Source organism: Pezoporus flaviventris, unplaced genomic scaffold, assembly GCF_033815535.1.
Source record: "Pezoporus flaviventris isolate CSIRO_AGI_PZ_B2104156 unplaced genomic scaffold, CSIRO_AGI_Pfla_v1 ptg000015l, whole genome shotgun sequence".
In the NCBI taxonomy this organism is placed as follows: domain Eukaryota; kingdom Metazoa; phylum Chordata; class Aves; order Psittaciformes; family Psittacidae; genus Pezoporus; species Pezoporus flaviventris.
In genome coordinates this window covers 3,399,594-3,421,870 of record NW_026892563.1, presented here as the reverse complement: position 1 = coordinate 3,421,870, position 22,277 = coordinate 3,399,594, and the positions used below count along the sequence as shown (strand labels likewise).

The window sequence follows — 22,277 nt, the reverse complement described above, 5'->3', positions numbered from 1 at the left end:
AGCATTAGGTACGCCTGGAGCACTCAGACACTGTAGTGACAGGCATCATCAGAAACCCAAAATAATAAGCAATTTCAGTCTCTCTAACATTACACACTTCAAAGTTTATTCAGCACAAAGGTTTTCAAGTGCCAACATCAAAGTAAAAAGGCTAACTGCTTTTGAATACATGAAGTGCAACTCCCTACGTTATTAACAGCTCACATAGTTTTATCAAATCTACATAAATTGTAGACAATTAAGATGACAGTATGATCTGAAATATCACAGCTCTGATGTGCTAATCAAATCAATTTTCTTCTAAATTTAGTGCCTCATCATTTTGTTTTATAGTTTTTATTCGTTTCATTTGTCACCTAATTATGTTTTCACAGCCTTGTGATCAAGAACCACATAAATTACTGTGTAACTACTTTGTCATCTCTTGCAGAGGTGGCTCAATATTGCACAAGCTGTGTGACCCCTGTCTGGGACCAGGCTCTCTACAAGTGTCATTAACCCTACTCTGTACATACATAGGATTATGCTTGATTCAGCCACCAAATTGCTCCTCGTGTGCCTTGTTTTGAAAAGTGATGCTGTTTTTAGTGCCAAGGCTATCTCTGTTTCACACTGGTTTGCAAATTCCTTCTGAGATAAATAGCATGATAGTAGATCTCACCTTAGATAGGTAGACCGTTGTATATAGGCAGAGCTCAACATTACAGTGATGCCAACGTCTGTTGCCCAGCTGGCAACACTATAGAGGAAATCTTATGCTGTAGGCGCGCTAAGAGAACAAAATACACAGCATAAATAAGCACTTCCTATAGGAATATGTATTGGTTTTACTCTCAGTGTTGGTCATACTTTATTCTTAATGTTTGATTTGCTGCAGGTTACAGCTAGTTGAAAGGAAACTCAGCTGGACTAACCTTTCCTTGAACTTGGGAACAAGTATAAAGTATTTTTCTTCCCTCCATTTAGTACTTATATTAGCATGGCTGCATTTGTTTCTGACCACAAACGGCTGACCTCCATGTACAGACATGGATTCAATAAAAGCAGAATAAACCCTTCAGACTTGGTGTTCAGAACTTACTCCCCAGTTTGGTAAAGTTGCCGTAATATTGCCTTTAATTTAATAATTCATTTATTCAACTGATAAAATAATAAATCAAGTCCTTCAGCTTTTAGCTCTTCTGGGTCTTTGTTCCTGTTTGTTGCCTTGGAGCAAACCTCATCTTGAAATTGCTGTTACTCCTGCACAGCATTACAGAGCCTTTCACGGTACAGAAATGTAATCAGAGAGCACAAACAATAGCTGGAGCTGGGAATGCACTTAGGGAAGAAGAGGACGAAGGCTGTACTTGCCCTGCTTCCTAACAAATGAACCACAGGAGAAGCAGGCTAACTGGCCCATGTCCACTGCCGTGTTAGTGCATTTTAACAGCGGTAGCGACAATACTGGTGCACACAAGGAGAGAGCAGGACTGGCAAAATTGCTTTTACTGAGGAAACATCAAAGAACAAAAACTTCCCCCAAAGCCAAAATGCTCCTATTCCAAGGGAAGAATGATGACAGTAACTAGATGGTGCTATTTCAAGGATTTGAAACATGCTGCCTTTATATACAAGACGTGTATACAAAGTGTGTACTGAAATGGAAGAAAATCTGAAGACTTGAAACCAAATATTCAAGCTGAAATAGGCAGAATACAGGGAAAAGCAAAGCTCCAGTTGTTTCTGTGTTTACAAATCTCAATTTTCTTGAATGCAGTAGCCCTCCCAAAGACTGTCAAAGACTGGGATAGAGTATGTCCTCTACTGTAACTAATTAATTGTCTCAGACATTAATGAAGCCTTTAACTAAGGATCTCAGACCTTTTATGTTTGGATTTCTCAATTTCTTTGGTTTTGTGTTTTTTTTTCCCTGAAAATAGTTGAATTGATCCATCTCTTCAGAGTTTGAATGGAAGCATTTGTTTTGGAAAAAAATATAATTTTTTTTTTTTCTTTTAGTTCTCAAGGCAAGAAGAGCTCTCTGTGAAGGCAAGACACATATTTTCAATTTTTCAGTCCATTTTGGTGAAAGTAAAGTGAATTCAGATGGGTATATCTTGCATGTAACTTTTTTTTTTTTTTGTAGTTTAAACCCTTCATATTGCAGTCTTTTCCACTCTATATGCTTTTATTATTTTTTATTCTTAAGTTTAGAATGGAATAGACTTGAGATTGTAAGTTTGAACAATTACTTCTGGGGCAAACCAGTTCTATTTATCTAAGGAGTAGCTAAGTGTTGTCTGTCAAGTTACTGCAGTTTAACACATTAATAGACATCACCTGAGTCTCTGTTGACCATGTGCATGCTTTGAAGTCTTTGTCGATCGGTAGAAACCTCTGTGAAGATGTTCATGTTCTGTTTCACATATGTAGAGATTAAGAAGTTGGACCTGGCCAAACACCCACAGCTCTTCTGGCAAGCAGTAGCATGCTGGGTCACGGGGCAACTTGGCCACATGTGTGAACTTATTTGTGCTTTGGTTGCAATCCACTTCCTGAAGGCAGGATGAGAAATAGAGCAGTTAGCTCCAACTTCTTCAGTGCCTTACTTCAACAGACACCATAGAGGTGACTGGAACTGGCTCCCAGAGAGGCTTGTATTGACCTGAGGCTAAAGGCCTCATTTTTTACCTGAAGATTGACCATCCTCAGCAAAGTAAAAGCCTTGGGACGCCACCTGCAGTGAGTCTTGGCATCTAAACATTTCCACCAAGGCAAGTCCATGATATGAAAGTCATGTGCAATGGCATTACAGTGCCTTGAGCCAGTGGAGCATTCCTTTACATCCCCCACCAGTGTCTGGGATTTTGTTAACAGCACAGGGATCAGATACATCTTGGGCAGAATGATGAAGGCAGCTGTTTCTGGTAGCTGTGGAAGATTGCGGAACACCACATTGCACTGCTGTATACTCATTTGCCTCAGAGAGGCACTACAAGTTCTGTCTCTCCCCAAATCTCTCTACCATGGAGTCAATCTTCTTGCATGATCTACTTGTGGGTACAACTGCCTGGGCTTTACTACCTACTGGCTGGCTGGCCACACCATTAAAGAGGGGAGCTGAAGTGCCTGGGGCAGGCAGAGGGGAGTAGAGAATGTATAGTCCAGAGTGTATGACACCACCTTTGGCCTTGATTGCTGTGTTCTAAAGGGCTGGATAAAGGCCAGCATTATCTTCCCCTGCCAGGGTGCACTAGAATTGCTCAGGGATGAGTCCTTGTTCCTCCCAAGAGGAAACTGGCTGTAAGGAGACACACAAGGTTACAGAGAGAAGTAAGGGAGGTGGAGATCCCTGTCTCACCCACAGTTCTCAGTGTCTCTGTCCACTCAGAAATCCTCTGCCCTGCAGCAACCTGCTCTTCTGCTACCTCAAAAAGATGGCCCTGCATATACTGTTAAGAAACCTTGAACCACTTCTGCAAGCAGCATCATGACGCTTGGGAGGAGGCCTATTGAGGTACAGCTAATAGGAAAAACTAAAACCAATCAGATTGTCTTCTCTGGGGCTTCAGCAATGTCCTGAGTAGAGCCAGGAACCATTTTCCCTCACACTGGGTTTGCAGTGTGAGCCGTCACCTCCAGATTCACACCTGAGTACTTTTTGTACAAACAAGAAGAATAATTTGAAGGGAAGGAAGGAACGTACTTGTGCCACCCCCCTTCTGCCTTGGCTCAGCGATTTTCACACATACCCAGCCAGGATTCATGAATAAAGCAGGTCAATTTCTTCTTCTCCTCAAAAGGATTAAAACCAACATTTCTTGCCTCCCTGGAGACTGCAGAGTAGCTTGGCAGGGGGGACCCTTTCTAGACTTTGAGCTAAAGCTAGGCTGCTGTGCAGAAATGAATTAAAATTAATCTGTAGACAAGTGAGCCTTGCGGCAGCTTAGCAATGTAGAGCTCAGCTGGCACCAGGAAAACCTGCTTGCATGTGCCTTAGCCTGTAGATTGCTGTGTACCTTGTCTAAAAGCTAATTTGTGTAGCAACAGTTTCCTCAAGCTGTGCTTTAAAAGAAACCAGGGTAGATGCTGCTGTTTTTTTGTACTAAGCCTGATGCAATTAGGTAGGTGCTGAGGAGGAAGGTGTCTGTGGAAACCCACCAAGTTTCTGGCTTATGTTCAGGATTTCATGTCTCCTTGGTACTCAGCTGAGCAGGCTTATTAAAACTCATATTTGTAGATGGATAAGAGCAGAGTTTGAGGTTATGGTGTAGTTGGACCATGTTTTTGAGGGTAGTAGTTTTGGAGTTAAGCGCCTAAGTCCCATTTGTACCTTAGGCATCTACATCCCTGGAACCCTGTCCCCCAGTACTATGGAGCATGATCCCATTGACACTCAGCAGGAGCTATGCTCCTAAATTGCTTAACTGCTTCTTAAAATCCCACTCCAAATTTGAATATGCAAATTGCACATTGTTCATTGTTTAGAGTGAATGGGCCTCTGTATGTTTCTGCAGTCAGATCTAGGACTCCTACCAGTACAGCTGTGCGAGTGCTCCAGCTGCTACATGTGGATTTTGAGAAGAGCCTTTCTGCAGAGCTGAGCAAGCAAGGTATTTTCCCCAGAACCTGTAGATCATGACGGTGCAAATTCAAACCCAGACAACAATTGGCCTTGGATGCATCTTTTGCTGTTGAGATTTTTTTAATTTACAGTTTGTTTAGTCAAAAAACACTTTTGTGTTGTGAAGAAGGATGTCATGGGAAAATTTGGTTCTCCCATTTGTCTTCCACTCAATCCTAATACCTCATTTCTAAATGCTTGCCTGTTACAGACTGCAAATTCATGTATTAACAGTACAGTCTTGTACAAACAACATGGTGTAATGCCTCCATTTACATTTTGAAGAAATCTTTTAATCCATGGGAGAAAATGGTCTTATATTTAAAGCTCTAAGAAATGACAAAAACCTATAAACACTATATATACATATATACACACATACACTCTGGTTACTGATGTGAAAGGACTTAATGTGTACTGTAGCTGTATGCATCAAGTACTATATGACTCTACAGTGAACTTTACAAAGAAGAGACAATTACTGTGCTAGCTGCAGTAGCTTTGAAGAAGCAAGATAATGTGAGGAATTAAGCAAATCCTGCAGGGACCAGATGTCAGAATATACAGATATCTAATGCAGTCAGATACATGTCAAATTAAATTAGCAGCCTGGGTATGATATCTTGCCTTCATGCTTACCCACCTCTGAAGAGGATCCTCTGGTTTATGTACAAGATGGTTATCAGCTTTCCCGAGCTGATTAAGACCTCCTGCTTTTTCATGGCAAAGAGGCCAAATAATCCAGGAGAAGAGTGTAGAATATTCAGAAGAGGCTACAGAGGATGTGGGTAAGGGGAAGGCTATGCTGGGTTTTGACAGTTAGCAATCACTTTCTTACCATGCTTCCTTTTCCTCCCATTTGCAGTATTTTCCACTGTATTTTGACTTTGTGAAGTGCTAAGCATTTCATAAAAAGTATTTGCAAAGTGCACAGAGATTTCTCTGTCTTGATTTGAATATTTTGAAAATAAAACTGTAGCCAACTTCCATTTCTTCTTAACTACGTTTGCAGAGATGCGACTGTTGTCTCAGGCCCTCGCTTTTTATTGCACATGCCAGATTTATATTGAAAGAAAACAGGTGGATGAATAGTAGTACCATGATTAATCACAGTTCAATCGTGCTATGATATTATCCATAGGCATATCAGATGTACACTATATTTATACAGAACAACACTCACTCATATATTATGAATTCTGCAGAGAAGAAACCATATGACCAGGAGAAAGTAGCATTTTTAGAAACTGTAACTAGCACAGAGAGTCAAATGTGGGTTACTTGCAGTACAGCTTGGGTAAGGTGGCAGAAGAGGCAGAATTCATGATGAATAAATTGAATATCACTGCCCAAATAGAGACAGCTGAGATTTTTATTTTCTTGCTTGGAAAGGAGGCCCTTCTCAGTGTCTCCAGGATCACAGAGCTTGCTGTTATGGCATTAAAAGCAAAGAATTCAAACTGAGGGAGCCTAGGGATGGGTATTGCTTCAGGAGGGCCAGCATGGCTTGCCCCAGCCCCATGACCCCCACACTCCCCACCCTTGTTCCTGCAACACAGCTGTACTAAAGTGATGAGCCACATAGCTCCACAGCAGCCTCTCAGCTGAGGAGAAATAACCCAGACACCACTAAACACCACCGTGGCTGACTGGGATCTCTGGGCACACCTTCTTTTCTGGTTGAAGAACGGCATGGAACAGTGCTGCTTGCCTTGCCAAGCTTCAAACTGCCTCAGTGCCAGGGAAACCCACCCAAAATTCTGAAAGAGCTGAAATTACAGCAGAGCTATGTCCCTTTTCTGAGACTTCCACACAAACCTGAGATGCTGGCACAGGCCTCGCTGAAATTTAGCTCTAGGTGGCTTCTGAAGCAAAGCAGGATGACTCTGTAACTTTAATTGCAGTTTAGTCTTGAAGAGTGCGTGCAGCAGGCGGCAGTGGAGGAGTGTTTGCGGGACCAGCAAGGATTTCTTAGGTTATAAGTGCCGAGGAGCTTTTTGTCTTTACCGGCAAAGGAATCAGGGTATCACCTCCCCTTATACAGAGAGGATTTGTGTAAGTTAAACCACTCTATTTTTTCCCTTTTGCTGGAATAGCAGAAGCAGGTAGTTTATGGTGCCACCCTTCTGGGTTTCCCTGGCTACCAAAGAAATGTGCTTTTTCACTTCCCCCACTCTCTTCTCAAGAGTGATGTAAAGGAACAGTGCACTCTGCAGCTCCCTCAGCAATGTGAAGTGTTAACATGCAAAAGACATTTTTCTGACAGTCATTTCTCTTCTTGTGCTCACTGAGTTTGTCATTCGTGCAGGTTGTTTTTTTTCAAAAGCATTAGTTTTCAAATGAAACCGTGGTTTAACTCAATCTTGTTACATCACGATTCTATTACAGAATATTTCCCAAAGGATTAATGCTGAAACTAGTTTCTTTTTGCTGGGGGTTGTTGGTAGGGTTTTGGGAGGCATAGGTTTAGGAATTTTTTTAGTGGAAAAAAAAGGGAAACTAATTGTTGAGATAGTGAGTGAGACACTATCAGTGAGGTAAATCACAGTCAAGACATTACTGTAAATTCTGCATTGGTACAGTAACTCTTAAGGGAAACTAGAGGGCAGGCTTCTAAAATACTTCAGGCTCCGTAAAGCTGGACGTAGGTACTTTATGGCTTCCCCAAAACATGTTAAGTGCCTAACTCCTAGGGGGTTTGCATGTTTAACCAGCTAAATGCTTTCAAAATACTGTCTGGAGGTGGCTCAGGAAGTCTATTGCATAAAAATAACGGTCAGTGCTGTGTGTTAGCAGCCAAGCAGCTCCTATTGTAAGTCTGTGAATTATTACACACAATATAACCGAATTGCCATTTCCTTATCTCTCCCTTTGTCTCAAAGTTGTTGTGTCATGAATTGTATATTATTGTGTACTAGAAATCACTTTGGACTGGATAGGGTTTTTTTAGTACTATTACATGTGTGAGTGTTGCTTAGCACCTGCACTGGGCTTGGCTTCTGACCCATTCATTGTGGCATGTTCACAGAGACCTTGTAGTGGCAGAGAAAAATGGAGAGAAGTGAACCCTCATCAAATTACCAAGAAGGAAGTGAAATTACTAGAAAATATATTTGGATTTATTTATTTATTTATTAACTTCTTATGGTCCAGCCTTCAAGTATGGGGGAGATCAGGCATACAATATAAGTTTTAGGGCTTGGAGTTATCAAAACGAATCTGGAAGGGCAGTATTAAAGTGTTTGGCACCACACACCTGAATGAAGGTGCAGATAAGTGCATCAGGAGACTGAGATGAAGTAGAGGCTAAGGAACCAGTTTGGACATGCCAGTTTCATGTTGTCCTGCAGAGCTGGGCCCTGCCTTCAGCTGGACAACAGTGGTGCAGGAATAGATGGGGTTAAACCATACTGTCTGGAGTTTAAAAAATAGAATATTTCTGCACCAATTTGAGAAACTGACTGTCTGCAGCAACTTCTGGACATTAGGAACGTTGAGCAGGATTTAGGGTTTCCAAGTCTGGCAGACCTGAAGTTGTCGGCCCTTCAAAGCCCCTGTCAAAAAGCTGTGCCAGCCCCGTGGCAGGCTGCCGGGGAGCCAGCATGGGAGTTGATAAGAAACTGGCCAGATCAGTCATATTCAGTGTTCCATGTTGCATCAGGAGAATTGCTGAAAGCAAAATGTTTCCACTTTCAAAGCATAAACGTTTCCAAGTGGAGCAATGTTCCATCAGAAAATGTTGGACCAGTCTGACTCTTGGCATTCTCTAAGGTACAAAAGCTCACTGCATTTTAAATAAACTTTAGCAACTTCAGCCTGTGCCAACTCTCAAACAACAAATCAAGCAAATTCATCTCTTTTCTCCCATAATTATTCAACCCAATAATTCTCTTGTCATTTTCCCCTTTCGCTTCACTGAAGGAAGAAAGGTTGTGTTTGCAGTACACTAAGATGCTGTTTGTTTATAGTTTCATTGCCCTGGAATTTAAAATTCATAAACAGTCATGATATAAATATATATAGCTTTAATCCCTGGTTAGGTATGTACAAATGGCACCAAAATTCAATTACCTTCAGGACACATATGATTGGACTTTGTTTTATAAAACATTTTTTGACATATTCCTTTCTAAAATCAGCATGAAATATAAATTTTCTTCAGGGACAAATGAAAGACAAAGTCTACCTTGCCAAGGTTTGAACACATAGCCTTTGAAAGTCTAGACAGTTAACACCTAATGCTTAGACTTTTCCCCCCAAACATTAAAGTTGCTTAAGAGAAGGAGAGTATTTGCAAAGAAAAATGAATGGCAGAGCTATCATCCTGGAGGATATGTGAATTGTGAACAATAATGAAATGAAAATATTCAGACAGTGTTAAAGTCTGGAGGGAACTGAAAAATCAGGCACTATGGAAGCTAAAGTTGAGTGTTTATGTGTTTGTCAATGCAGACGAATTAACATACTGTACAGCCTGCCTTATTTTGTGTCACCTGAAAACTATGATATATAAAGGATAATGGCTTTAAACTGAAAGAGGTTGGATTTGGATTAGATATTAGGAATAAATTCTTTATTGTGGGGGTGGTGAGACACTGGCACAGGTTACCCATGAAAGCTGTAGATGCCCCATCCCTGACAGTGTTCAAGGTCAGGTTGGATGGGGCTTTGAGCAGGCTGGTCTAGTGGAAAGTGTCCCTGCCCTTGGTGGGGTGGTTGGAGCTAGGTGACCTTTAAGGTCCCTTCTAACCCAAACCATTCTATGATTGTATGTCTCTGAAGTAACCTGTCTCACTTTACGTATAGGGGAAATAAAATTTTATACATAATTTAGAGTAAATGTATCTTAACTTTTGAAGATTAATAGCCACTGTTAGCTTATGTATTCAGTCTTAACTGAGTAACTCATGCTTATGTGCCATTTATTAACTGAATGTTGTTTAAATATGTGCCTTTTATCATTCAGTTTCTCAACTTTTTTTTGAAAAGCAAAAAGCCATTGACTCCACAAATGTCAGGAGGTGACAAAAACTGATGGCACTTTAGAAATGTCATTAGTGGGGGCACCTACTTGTGGACTGCATAGGAATCAGCAGTGTGCCAGATATTTCACTTCCCACAGCCGTTGCCCCTGCAGCTCTGACATCTCCTGCAAAACAAAAATTCAGAATCTCTTGATTACAATTTTTGGTTTGAAAAATAGAAATATTTTTTTAACCCTTCTCCATATGTGAAAACCATGCAGATACCAAGCAGTGTTGTTTACCATTGGGCATGCGTCTCAGGAGAAAATGCCATCTTATGAGGAGTATTAGGTGGCAGCCAGCATGCCAGTAACAAAAGACATGAGCATTCAGGTGTGAAATCAGAGAACCTTTCCAGCAGCAGCATTTTGCTGTATGGCATGTTGCATTCAGATTTGTGAGAAAGTTTTTACATAATTTAGAGTAAAGCTTTAATATTTGATTGTAGGGCTAGCATCAAATGAAGTGCCAGTGTAAAAGAAGTCTGAGGCAAGTGACTTCCTCCAGAATCCCTTTTGTGCAGTAAAACAACTTGAAAATCATTGTTCACCACTTAATTATGTAGCACAGTTATGTGTTCATATGGCATGAGGCAGCCTGATCTTGAGGGTGATAGCCCACACCTACAAAGGCTTTTATAGCCCTGTTTGAGGGACTACAAGAAGTCTGCTGGAAAGATTCAACTGAGAAAGTCTTTACCCTACCATAAAAATGTCAGTAAAAATAAAGTCACCTTTCTTCAAATTTCAGCCTGCCAAGTTCAACTATTTTTCTAGAAAAAACAAAACCTGGATGACCTGAATTTTCACAGAAAATCACAGAACACTTGGGGATTTCCGATTTTCTGAGAAAGAATCAGGATTTTTAAACTAAATCAGGCACTTTTTGTGAGAAGCTTTGTTTTGTTAGATTTCCAGCTTTCTTTCCATCCCAAGCAACAAATAACATTTCTAAATTGAAATATTATCCAGGAACAGGTTGCCCAGAGAAGCTGTGGCTGCCCCATCCCTGGCAGTGTTCAAGGCTAGGTTGCATGAGGCTTTGAGCAACTTGGTCTAGTGGAAGGTAACCCTGCCCATGGCAGGGGGATTGGAACTAGATGGTCTTTTAGGTCCTTCCAACCCAAACCATTCTATGATTCTGAGTCTAAGTATTTCCAGCAGCTGTTGTTCGGTGGCTTTAAACCCTTGATGCTATGGCTCTGGTGCAGACAGAGGCCATTTAGATTGGTACAGAATTTTATAGTCCAAGCTACTGACTGAGGATTTACAAGGCTGTGAGATACCACACTTGTGAGATCCTCCTTGGCTGCTGGGCACTGTTCCTATTGGTGTTTGGCCCATGCAGCTGCCTGTAGGTAGCTCTGAGCTGAGCGCCTGGCCAAGGCACATGTAAGGCTGGTGGGATGAACCTTCCAGGGAGGGAATGGGACTACCACAGTAGCAGGCATCAAGGATTTGAGAAGTGCAAAATGCCTTCGGTCCCTCTGCTTGTGTTGCCTGCCTTATGTGGGACAGGAGAGGGTTTGACTTTTCGGAGCTGTAGGGCTTGTGGTTAGCTTGCAATCCAACCTGAAGGTGTGGCCCTCTTTATAATAATTTGATTGTGTTTAATCCATGTTACACAGTGCGATACCAGTCATTGTGTTCTTGCCTCTTGTACTTCTGCTGCAGACACCTGTGAAGTGTTTCCCCCCCCCTGCGTTACCTCTGTGGTGGGCTACCAAGCACTGACTGTAGGGAGTCTCTGCAGGAAGAACACTCGCCACCATATGCATTTTCTCCTAGCTGGAAACTTTGCTTTCAGAGACACAGCCTGGTTGAGAAGCCCCAGCCATGCAATTAACTCTCAGCAGGTGCATTTCATATTGCATCAATGAGTGCCTCCTTACAGAGCATTCATCACTCTCAGCGCAACAAAGATGTCCCATGGTTTTAAATGTCACAACTTTTTTAGACTTCATCTTTTAGTAGTTGACATTTATTGCTGCCTTTTTCTGTACTGAATATTCTATCAATCATTTTATTTCTAATACAGCTTACCCTAGCCACTTCTGTACATATCTTTGTTCTGTACACATCACAATTACTGGTCCATAAGAGGACCTAGCAACACCTTTTTCATTTTCACAGCACACCACCCGGGTGAATTTCTACTGGCAGTTTTTTGCCCTGTGCCTTCAAGCTGCTAAGTGGCTTCAGTTCTTATAGGAGAAATCAATAGAATTTGTAACACCTTGAAGGAGGTAATAAGCACTTTTCAGGATCAGCTTTTGGGCCTCAGCTTCTTTACTGATGAATTTGCCATGACAATAATTCCTGAAATTTCACTGTCTCTGTTAGCCTTTGTCTGGAGAATCTGAGCTGCTATTATGGAAAATAAAAATGAAATAAAACTAAAATGTCCTGTAAATCCCTTTCTAATCTCAGTGCCTTAAATTTTTTACTACTTAAACTCTTAAATCATCTGGCTTCATTCGCAGACTATTTGGGTATACTTGCTAATATGATCAGGTTGACACTTTAAAAGGGGGACCAAGCCCTTGAATGATGCTTGCACTGGGAATCAATTGCTTTTTAAAGCAGAGGTGGCATAGGTGAATGAGAATAGCTTAATATGAACTCAGAGAATAATTTTTCCCTATATTGAATAATAATTGAAAAGAACAGTAATTTTAGGCACACAAGCCCTGCAAGAGCTTAGCAGGGCTTAGTCAAGTACTACAGAGGAAAACCTTTTTTTGGCCCTTCAGAAGACAGTAATTTAGAAGGTAGTAAGTACCACATCACAGTTCACATTAACAGAGGTAGAAAGAACTGCATCAACAGCTTTAATTTGGTATATACCGCTCAATCTTTGCTTCCCACTGCAAATCACAAATGACCTCATACACTCCCAAAGCAATTGAAGACGGGTCTGCAAAACCATTTTATAAGAGTGACACTTTAGGTTATAAGAAATTGGAGGGAAAATATTGATGAAAAGCAGAAAATTGAAATGAAAACTTGAATTTAATGTGAGGTAAATGTGTTACAATCACTCTTCTTTAAGACATGTAAACTGTGGAGTGAAACCTTTAAGGGTAGCTCCAGAAAAGTCACAACAGCAGTAGTAATAGCAATAACAGAAAGTGTATCAGTTTGCATAGGCTTTTTTGTAATTACATTTTCCTCACTTTGGACATGGAGCCTGGGACCTCTAAGAGCTCCAGCTCCACCTAAAATTTGCAGAGCTGCCTGACACCTTACTGCAAATCCACAGCTGGAAGCTTGGAGATAACAGAACCCAGGGTCAGTACAGAATTTCTAGGGGTTTCAGAGCTTCTCCTTAGAAGTCAGAGCTTTGAAGTCCCTAGATGGAAGTAGGACTTCCACAGGTTTCCAAGTGTAGGACCCTGCAAAACATGGCTAGAGCCCTCTGAGAGCTGCCACCACTGCTTGGCTCTGGTCTGTGGCAGGAGAGGAGTTTTGAGGAAAGAAAAACAACCTAACCTGAGAAGAACTTCAAGGCATACCTTGAGTGAGCCAGCTGCACTGTTGTCTTCTCAAGATGAGAAGATACCTGCAGCCGGATAAGTGAAAAACAAGTCTCTTGCCTGAAAAGTTTTGAATGGAATTTTTATTTTTGGATTAACAGTTGTCCTAGAGACCAGCTGAACCATCTGAATCAACAGATTTTACTGTTGTTATGTGGTTAATCCAATGACAACTAATGTGAAATATTGGTCCTTCAGGTAACTGACTGATTTCTTTGTTTACACAATACTTAGTCATTTGCTTTAGAAAGTTAAAAAATACCTAATGTATAGAATGCAAAGAAGCCAAGCTGATTCTTCAGCTGACTTCAACCATGAGTCCACGCACAAGCCTCACCATAAACAATATTCATGTGTATGATCTGTTCATGTGTTCTCTTGTTCATGCTTATGGACTCTCTGGGAACAACTTGCATAAATCAGCTGCTGTGCTCAAGTAGTTGCAATCTCCAAATGACTAAGAGAAAAACCTAGCAACCATGCACAATTTAATCCTGCTGCACTGAGCCAAATATCCTCCACAGAGTTTCAGGCACATACTGATACCTAATCTGTTTTTTTACCACTTTAACTGTTATGGCAGCTATTAGGTGAGTGCAACACCGTTCTTCTTAATTATGTTATTTTGGCTAAGTATCCAATTTATACCTTTCAAAAATGCCACAGATTTGTTCTTTATTTGGCAGGACATAAATTTGCAGCCATAACATATTGATCTGAAAGACCTCCATTCGATAGCTGTCACTTAAGAGCCACCGGGCTAAATTGTCTCTCTTTTGCAAGTCCCTTTGCTGACAAAGCTTTGTGTCAGTGTAGCTAACAAATTTTTACAACAGTGTAACATGAGGAATGTTTTCACTCGACTGTTTTTTTTTGTCTTAAATAGAAAGGTCTATTGCACTCGACTAGACATCCTGTTACACAGTACTCAACTGTATCTGCCTTGTGTGCATGCTGCTGAACCACAAATAGTGCAAAGGGTCAAAAATTGTCCCTATGTCATACTGTCTGAAGACAAATGTAGATTAATTTGAGGAATAACATATGTATGACAAAGTGAGCATATGGCTTTCAGTAATTTCTTCATGGTGAAGATAAGCAAAGTTCATTATCATGATTATTTTTGTATTTCAGTGGAAAAGACATTCTTTTTTCTTGTCTAACAATCTTTGTCAGAGAAATATAATGAAGGAAAGTTCTGACCTCTTTTGTTCTGAAATTGTTTGTACGTGTATGCACAACCTGAATCTATTTTTCGCTGCTTCCCTACATATTTCAATTAACTGTGGGGAAAGTAAAAAAAACAAAACAAAAAAACCCAGAAGATAAACCTTTCCAGTATTTCACGGAATCACAGCCTGGTTGAGGTTGGAAGGAACCTCTGAAGCTCATGCAGTCCAGCCCTTCTGCTCAGGTAGGACAGCCTACAGCAGGCTGCCCAGGACAATGCCCAGAAAATATAAATGAAGGTGAATATACGTTAAAAGATATATGAGAGATGCCTAGATATGTGAGAGTTGCTATTATTATCCTGACAGAAACATAGCAAATGTATTGAAATAATTTGCAGAAAAGCATGCAAGAAAGCATAGTTTAATTTAAAGTGGGCTTTTTCAGTTGGTCAAACAGCTAGCACTGAGAGAGTCAAAAGATGAACTCCCCTTCACAACCTAACACCTTTCTCTGCCATCCCATCATGGTATTAATATGTTAATCTAGAGCACATTTGACTTCCTACTGTTTCTTCTGGCATCTGTGGGGATAGCAATTCCAATACGATATAAATATTAAAGTAGTTGCATAGAAGATGTGATGCCCACTGAAGGGAAGTGAGGGCAGACAAATTAAAGCAGATCCCTTGGCACTTCAGGTTACTGTCTCAGAAAGGACAAGGGTTTTACCAGATGTGTAGAAATAGGGAGTCAACAGATATAGTCCATCTTTATTTCACATTCCAAAATCCCTACAGCAATCAAAGACGACATGTCCTTGGATTTACTTTTTTCCTACGTTTTTACTTCCGAAGATCAGTGTGTTTGTAATTCTAGGGTCATTCTGCTCCAGACTAACAAAAGTTCATGACCTCTGTCCCCTTCTTTCCTTACTGAAACTGATACCCTTTTCAGTCGCAGGGTGCTATTTGCTGGGAACGAACAGATGTAATTTAAAAGTTGTGGGAACAAAACTTTTGCTTGGGTCTCCTAACTCCTTAGGAAGTCATTACCTTCGTTTCCCACTTGCACTTTTGAAGAGACATATTTTGACCCTTTTTATTGATCTTTTGCAATCAGTGCAAAATTTTCTCCAAGCAAATTTCCTCTTTTGTCCATGTGTACTGCCCACAGTATATAAGGAATGCTTTCAGCTGATTATAATCTTCAGAGTTTGCATGACTTAAATCATGCTTTGCAGCTTGGTTAAATAGTATTGTAAAGAAAAGACCCAGTTGTCTAACTGTAACCCCCCTGTCCACTCCCAAATAGAGTTCTTCTTGCTGCCTTTTCTTAAATGTTGCATGTATGACTGTGATAGTGGTGAGTAAGAGATCTATAAATGGGTTCTGGTGAGGAGTAAACATCATGTGGTCGTTCCCTTTGGAAGCTTGTTGAGTGGGAGGCATTTACTGAACCTCAGTGCACTTGCTATAATCACTGATTTTCTATGAAGTGCTAATAGGATATGTCTGTTCTCTCCTTTGTAAAGTTGCTTCTTATAAAACAGGCAGCCCTAACAGAATCTTAGGGTTAAATATGTAATGCTGGAAACTGGTCAAATAAAGACAAATTTTATTTAGCCCTCATACTAGGTGATTCATGCATGGTCTTTAATTATATAATATTAGTACTGAATGTGGTCATTTTATTACATATATGGAGATGCAGCCAAAATCTGGATTCATTTCAGGTTTCATCTTCTTTCAGCTAACATGTTGTATAAGAACAGAAAATACTGACAGTTGGAATTACTGGTGCTTTTTATAGGGTAAATCTTCTATCTGCTTGCTGTTAACAAGTTTGGGCATATTTTCAAGGGGAATAAAAAGGAGATGCAACAATAAAAACTGTCATTTTGAAGAAGAAAAAAGGTGAGATTTTGCAATTCATTATTAGGTTTATTTTTGAAGTTGCATCTCTGTTGAAGAGCGCATAAATTAAATAATTTCTTACATTAAAATAGCCATTGCTTTTCACTGTATTTAGAAAACTCAGGGACCCAATTTTTCTTGTCCCATAAGAAATGCTAACACTGGCATCAGACCAACTTCAATCACAGCCTTGTGGATTCTCAGACAGAGAAGGAAGAAAGTCTTGAGGGCTGAGAAACTCTCTAATTCCATGATACAAAAAAGCTCCTAAGCATGTGCTTATGTCCATCCTTAACTGGGGCAACACTGGAGCATTTGCTGTCAAGTACATCCTTTTCCGTTTTCTTTAAAACAGCAGAGTGTTGTTCAGTATAGTAAGGCTGATTGGAGTGGCAGGGGAGGCTCTGGTAGATAAGCTGCAGCAGCTGAAAGAATAACCAGGGAACATAACTGTGAGGATTATTAATGTACCATAAGCAACCTATTTTTGAGTTTACTGACTCCCATTGATCTCTGGAGGAGTTTGAGCTCTAAAAATAATGTGCCTTTTGGAGGTGAGAGAGGGAGAATTGGAGCTGGCCAGGGGGAAGTCTGAGTGGACTGGAACATCAAGGGTAGATAACAGAGGGTCTGCTGACTGCAGAGAAAGTTCAGGTAGCAATTATAAGCAACCAGAGAGTAGAGGCTAGACCTGAGATAAAGATAATATCATTAGAAGGTGTTAAAACAGCACTGCTTGCAAGCAGTGTGCTTCAGACAAAAATTGATAAGCGGAGGCTTGATTTTCCTCTACATCTGAGCACTGAGGCAAATTTATCATCATGGCAATTTGGTTGCGCCTGCATTTGAATGGCAAATGGCAGGGTTCTTGGGCACTTTACTATTTTTTTTTTTGCTCATCCTTTGAATTAACTAGTCTTGTAGGTGCATAGCCTTCTGAAAGACTGGCTTTCCTTTGAGTAAAGCTGCTATGTTTCAGTTGTGAGACAGCACAGTTCTCTCCAGACTGGGAGAACTGGAGACAGCAGACCCTTTAGTGGGTCAACTGACTAGTGAGAGTCCTGTGCCATGGTAGGAGGAAGAAAAGAGTTGCTTGCTCAGCTAGATGGGGTATGATGCCAGTTGGGACCTTTCAGCCCTGAGGTGGTAAAGGTGTTAAGTGATGTTAATATTGATTTCAGAGGGAGCTGGGTGTCAAAGGTCTGGGATCTATGAGGAATCGAAGAGAAGACAAAGGACTACTTGAGGAAAGGGAGCATGTGGCTCGAAGTAATCCCAGCAGCCAAATTACTGGGATTATTAGCCACACAGTAATACAGTATATAACACCTTGTTGCTTTATTTTGTAAACCTATTGACAGTTCCACAGCAAAGCAGGGACAAGCAGTGACCTTGCACCTGGCCCACAAATCCACCCTGGCCTTCGTAGGTGCAGGGCAGCTTTCCTGGGACAAACAGTCTCTTTCCAGACTCACAGACTAGCTGAGGCTTGAGAGGACCTCTGGAGACTGCCCAAACCACTGCTCAGGACAGGGTCACTGTGCAGGGCCATGTCCAGCTAGATTTTGATTATCTCCAAGGATGGAGACTCCACAGTCTCTCTGGGCAACCTGTGCCAGTGTTTTGTCACCCTGACAGTAAAAAAAAAAATTGTTTTCTGTTTAGATTAGGTTCTGTGTATTGCAATTCCTGCCTCTTGTCTCATGTCCTGTCACTGGGCACCACGAGTGAGGAAAATCTGGCTCCATCTTCTTTCTACCCTTATCAGCAAGATCCTTGGGAGCTTGGTGTGCGTAGCACAGGAAGGCTGGTATTAGGAGGTCAGCAAATAAGGAAAGGTTAAACTAGTTAGAGAAGATAAGCATGGAGCTGCCAAGCAGGGCAGATGCCTCCTCAAGGATGACAACAGCAGGAAACACAGCCTTACTGTCTAAGACACTGAACCTGCTCGAAAGACGTAAAAAATATGTAGTCTAAACCCCAGAATGCTAAATTACAGCTGTCCTTCACACCACAAACCTGCTTATGATGCATTTGGAGGCAGAACATGATGTTGGCCTCTTTCAGCAGACAGATCAGAAAACACTTGTGACACCGAGGACCACATTAATCTGAGATGTGCTTGCTGCACTCTGCACTTTCTCTCTCTTGATCCCAGGCTTGGGTGCTCAAGTTTAATCACAGCCAGCAATGTTTTATCCACCCACCAACAGAAAACAGTCACCTTGTGATATTCGGGAACAGGAACAGAACAGTCTGAACGAGAAAGGAGAATACTTGACTGGAACACACAGAGAGCTCATGTAGGCAGGCAGTAATTATATAGGACAGGATTACACATGCATGCGTATCCTGGGGAGCCATCACATACTGCCTTAAAGTTGGATTTTGGTTTTGAGATCAAAAAGGTAAGTGCCTAAACTTACCTGATTGGAAGGAAGTTTCAGCTGAAACAGAACAGTACATCGCCTTACTGAATCAGGCTATGAGACAATTGTGTTGTTTGATTGTTAATGGTCATAGTGCATGTTAGTAGCTCTGCGTGTGGTTTATGATCTCTTCCCTGTGGACAATGACACCCCCTCACTTTATTTTGAGTCAAGTTAATTAAATTTTGACTTCTTTATTCAAAACAAAACACTTCCAAGCAGTTAGTGTAAACCATGCAGGGTTTCTCTTAATAGCATGTCTTTTCACCAGGGAAGTGAATGCTAAGCAATTCCAGCCATTTGAATGTTCCTCCACTGTTTGTTCCAATGCGTACAGCCTACACACATTCATGAGCAAAGCAAAACCTCACTTCATGTAGCATATAGTGACATATAGTTTGCCATTTTTTTATCTATTCTGTGCTTTTTTTTGACTTCTTAAACATTTGTTAAAGGTTCATGAGTTCAGTAAAATTTACCAAAAATAGAGCTGTTTCTCCACCTCAAATACTTACATCTTAGCTGCTGAAATGTATATACTGAGAAAGTTAGTGTCTTGAGCTTTTGAAAGTTAATTGCAAAACCTGTTTTCCTCGGTATTGAGCTGTCTGGAACCACCGATATCAACAGCAACCACCTGTACCTCCTAACGTCAAAGAAAAGAGGAATAGACCCTATGCTGGGCTTCAAATTAACTGTGACTATGCAGGAAAGAGTCTCTGTAGACAGGTCAATCGAAACTGATCATCATTCCTTAGAAAGCAGCTAATTGCCACTTCCTCCCCCTTACTTTATGTAAGTAAATAAATTAACTCCAGTGGGATTTATACAAACAATACGGAAAATACTATGCTACAGTGTCTAGAATGCTGTCTTCAGTGCTGGTGAGTCCTGAAAATTAAAGCAGAAATATGGGAGGAATGGAGTTGTGACAAAAATAGTTACAGGAACAGATACGCTACCAAAAGAAGAGAGGTTGAAAATCCCTGGGACTGTTAAGTTTGGACAGGAGACAAAGAAGGAGACTCACTAAAGGCAGAACAGAGGAAGCAAGAGAAGAATATATTCAAAGCAGCTGAAAAAAAACAAACCAATAATAAATGTATACATATATTTATTCTGTATGAATATACCAGTAAATACTATTTACTGGCAAAGTAAAATACTATTTTTATACAACTGATGCATCCCTACTACCTGCAGCATGGTCATGCTGCTGTGTGATGTGTCAGAATTTCCTGCTTGTGCCTGCTGAAGCAGTGCCAGGGCTTTTCTGGGTAAAAGAGTCCCAGGGTCTGTGTAGGGCTGGACCCTGCTCACCAAAGTGCAGGGGTAGCCCAGGAGCCCCCTGAGTGCAGCCCTCCAACCCCATCACAGCTACCCTGTACTGAAGGCAAAACTCCAGGCTTTAGAATCTTCAGCTGTTATCAGTCATGAAGTTTCATCAGTCACAGATTTGAAGTGTAGATGGGAAAAGCTATTGGATCAAAAAGATTTGTTTTACACCCACTCTGTATTGCAAACAAGTACACTCACTGAAAGTAGGAAATTGCAGGTGTGGGGAATATACTCTCCCCTTCCCAAATTTACAGGTACTTTTCTGCATGCTCTGAAAATACCTGCGAGTACACTGATAAATTATTAATTTCTGGTCTTGTGTTTGTCACACAGGTCTGACAAGAGAAACTGAATGGATTCAATGAATGGAGAGAATTTGAAATATTTTCTATATTTGTATAAAGACTATGAACTTCCTAACTCTGCAGTACCCCATAGGAAGCATCTTCTTCGTACATGTGTATCGACACTTTCTTGTCCATTTTGTTTAACATAGGAAAGTCGTGCTGAAATAAAACAGAACACAGCAACTAGCAATGAATGTGTACATATTCAGGAATGATTTTGACCTGAGAATGTGGAATAGTGTGATTTGAAGTTTGAGCAAAAGTAGAATAACTATTTTAAAAAATTATAAAGTCTTTATTTACAATTAATTGGGTTTCTTTCCTTTATAAAAAAAAAATCAATATGGACAAAAGAGTTTTAAAATTATTTGACAAAATGCATAATAAATGAGGAATGTAACATCTAATTTCCTGCTTATACTCCTGGTTATAGGACAGGAATCATGCATCTTGTAATAAAAGAAATGAAAATATTAAAAGGGATGGTCTTTCTGATGAGTTTAGCTAAATTCTTCTTTTGTTGTAGAGACTAAGTATTTCTTAAGAATTTACAGTGCAGTGGTGTTCTGACATTTATGCATCACCTTTACTTTTACAATGAAAATACAATATGTGAGCTAGTTGATAGAAAACCTGCAACCTTTCCTCAAATAAACAGGTCATCCAGCCTTGATGGAACATGTTCCTGAATATAGGTTGAAGGATGACTATCATCTTCAAAATCCCATATAAAAAGGGGACACTGAAATACTGAAGCTGGTCAGAAAATCATGTATGATCACAGCAACTCATACATACAGTGATTAATCCCTGACACTTGTTTTATATGCACTGTACATAAATGAAGACTGTTCATTGCATATTCTATTTTTGGAAATGATTATCTTATTGTTAGAGAAATTTAATACTCTGCGTCTCCTTCGTCTCTCTTGTGTTATTTACTGTGAAGGGATAAGAAGAATTGTTTTGTAATAGTACTCTACCACTGATTGAAACTATTCTACATGCTCTGAAACTCTCTGCCTGGTTCTTCTTTATTCAATTAAAATAAAGATAATTATTCTGCTTAGAAAACAGTTTTCAAGTTGAAAATTACTAACAATGACATCTGTTTAATTCTTGCTTGCTTCATCAGACAAGACAAAAGCTTACTGATTATTTTTGTATTTTAAATTATTACATATATTTACATTGCTTTGTACAGGAAATTAGAATAGAGCTCTACTCACTGCAGCTCAATTAAAAATACATTCTTGTATTTTTTACTTTCAATATGCAATACCAACATTGCTTAATATCCTGCTTCATCCTTACATGCTTATGGCTGATTTCCCTTATGGCATTCCTTGAAGGCAAACATCCCCAAAAGACAGGTTGAAACGGAAGTGTCAAGAGACAAGAGTGCATCAGGACCACCTTACATTTACATACTGATAAGATTAATGTGTCTATTCAATCGAAAATGAACAATTTTTCCTGACACTGCATTATCAGTCAGTGATATTGGACTGCATTGTTCCTGCCAGTATGGAAGTGATAAACCAAGGAGAAAACATGCAATCCCTTGAACATAAAGCATGTTGAAGGTGAGATGAGTCAGGGCCTCAGCTTTTATTATTCTTTACTCACTTTAAAAGTACTCATTCCAGAGAACTCTGGAAAGTTAAAGCCACAATTTTCCCCTCCTTTCACAATTAGGAAACTTCATAGTGGAAATTCTGGCTGATGGGGAGAGCTGGGACCAGATCCCAGTCATCATATCTGAATGTGTAAGTGAAAGCAAAAAACCATCCCTGACCCAGAAGTGTACTACTTTTGCCAGATTTCACCTTCTTGCTCCCAAATGGAAGGGTGCAACCAGTAGTCACTGAAACATCTTAATTGTGGGGATGAGCTACACAGAGGCAAAGAAT

At 40.3% G+C, this 22,277-nt stretch overlaps 1 protein-coding gene across 6 annotated transcripts in view; it reads left to right on the top strand.

The window, feature by feature from the left end:
- Window positions 1–21,440, top strand: part of SMPX (small muscle protein X-linked) — a 40,939-nt gene extending 19,499 nt beyond the window's left edge. For 5 of the 6 annotated variants that reach the window (XM_061453264.1, XM_061453262.1, XM_061453263.1 and 2 more), the window contains exon 5: window positions 20,351–21,440. The gene's annotated coding sequence lies outside the window, so the exon portion shown is untranslated. Of the gene's footprint in view, window positions 1–4,499; window positions 6,921–20,350 lie in introns of those variants that run through there. The other variant, XM_061453259.1, reaches the window with a different exon arrangement.
- Window positions 21,441–22,277: the final 837 nt, after the last annotated feature.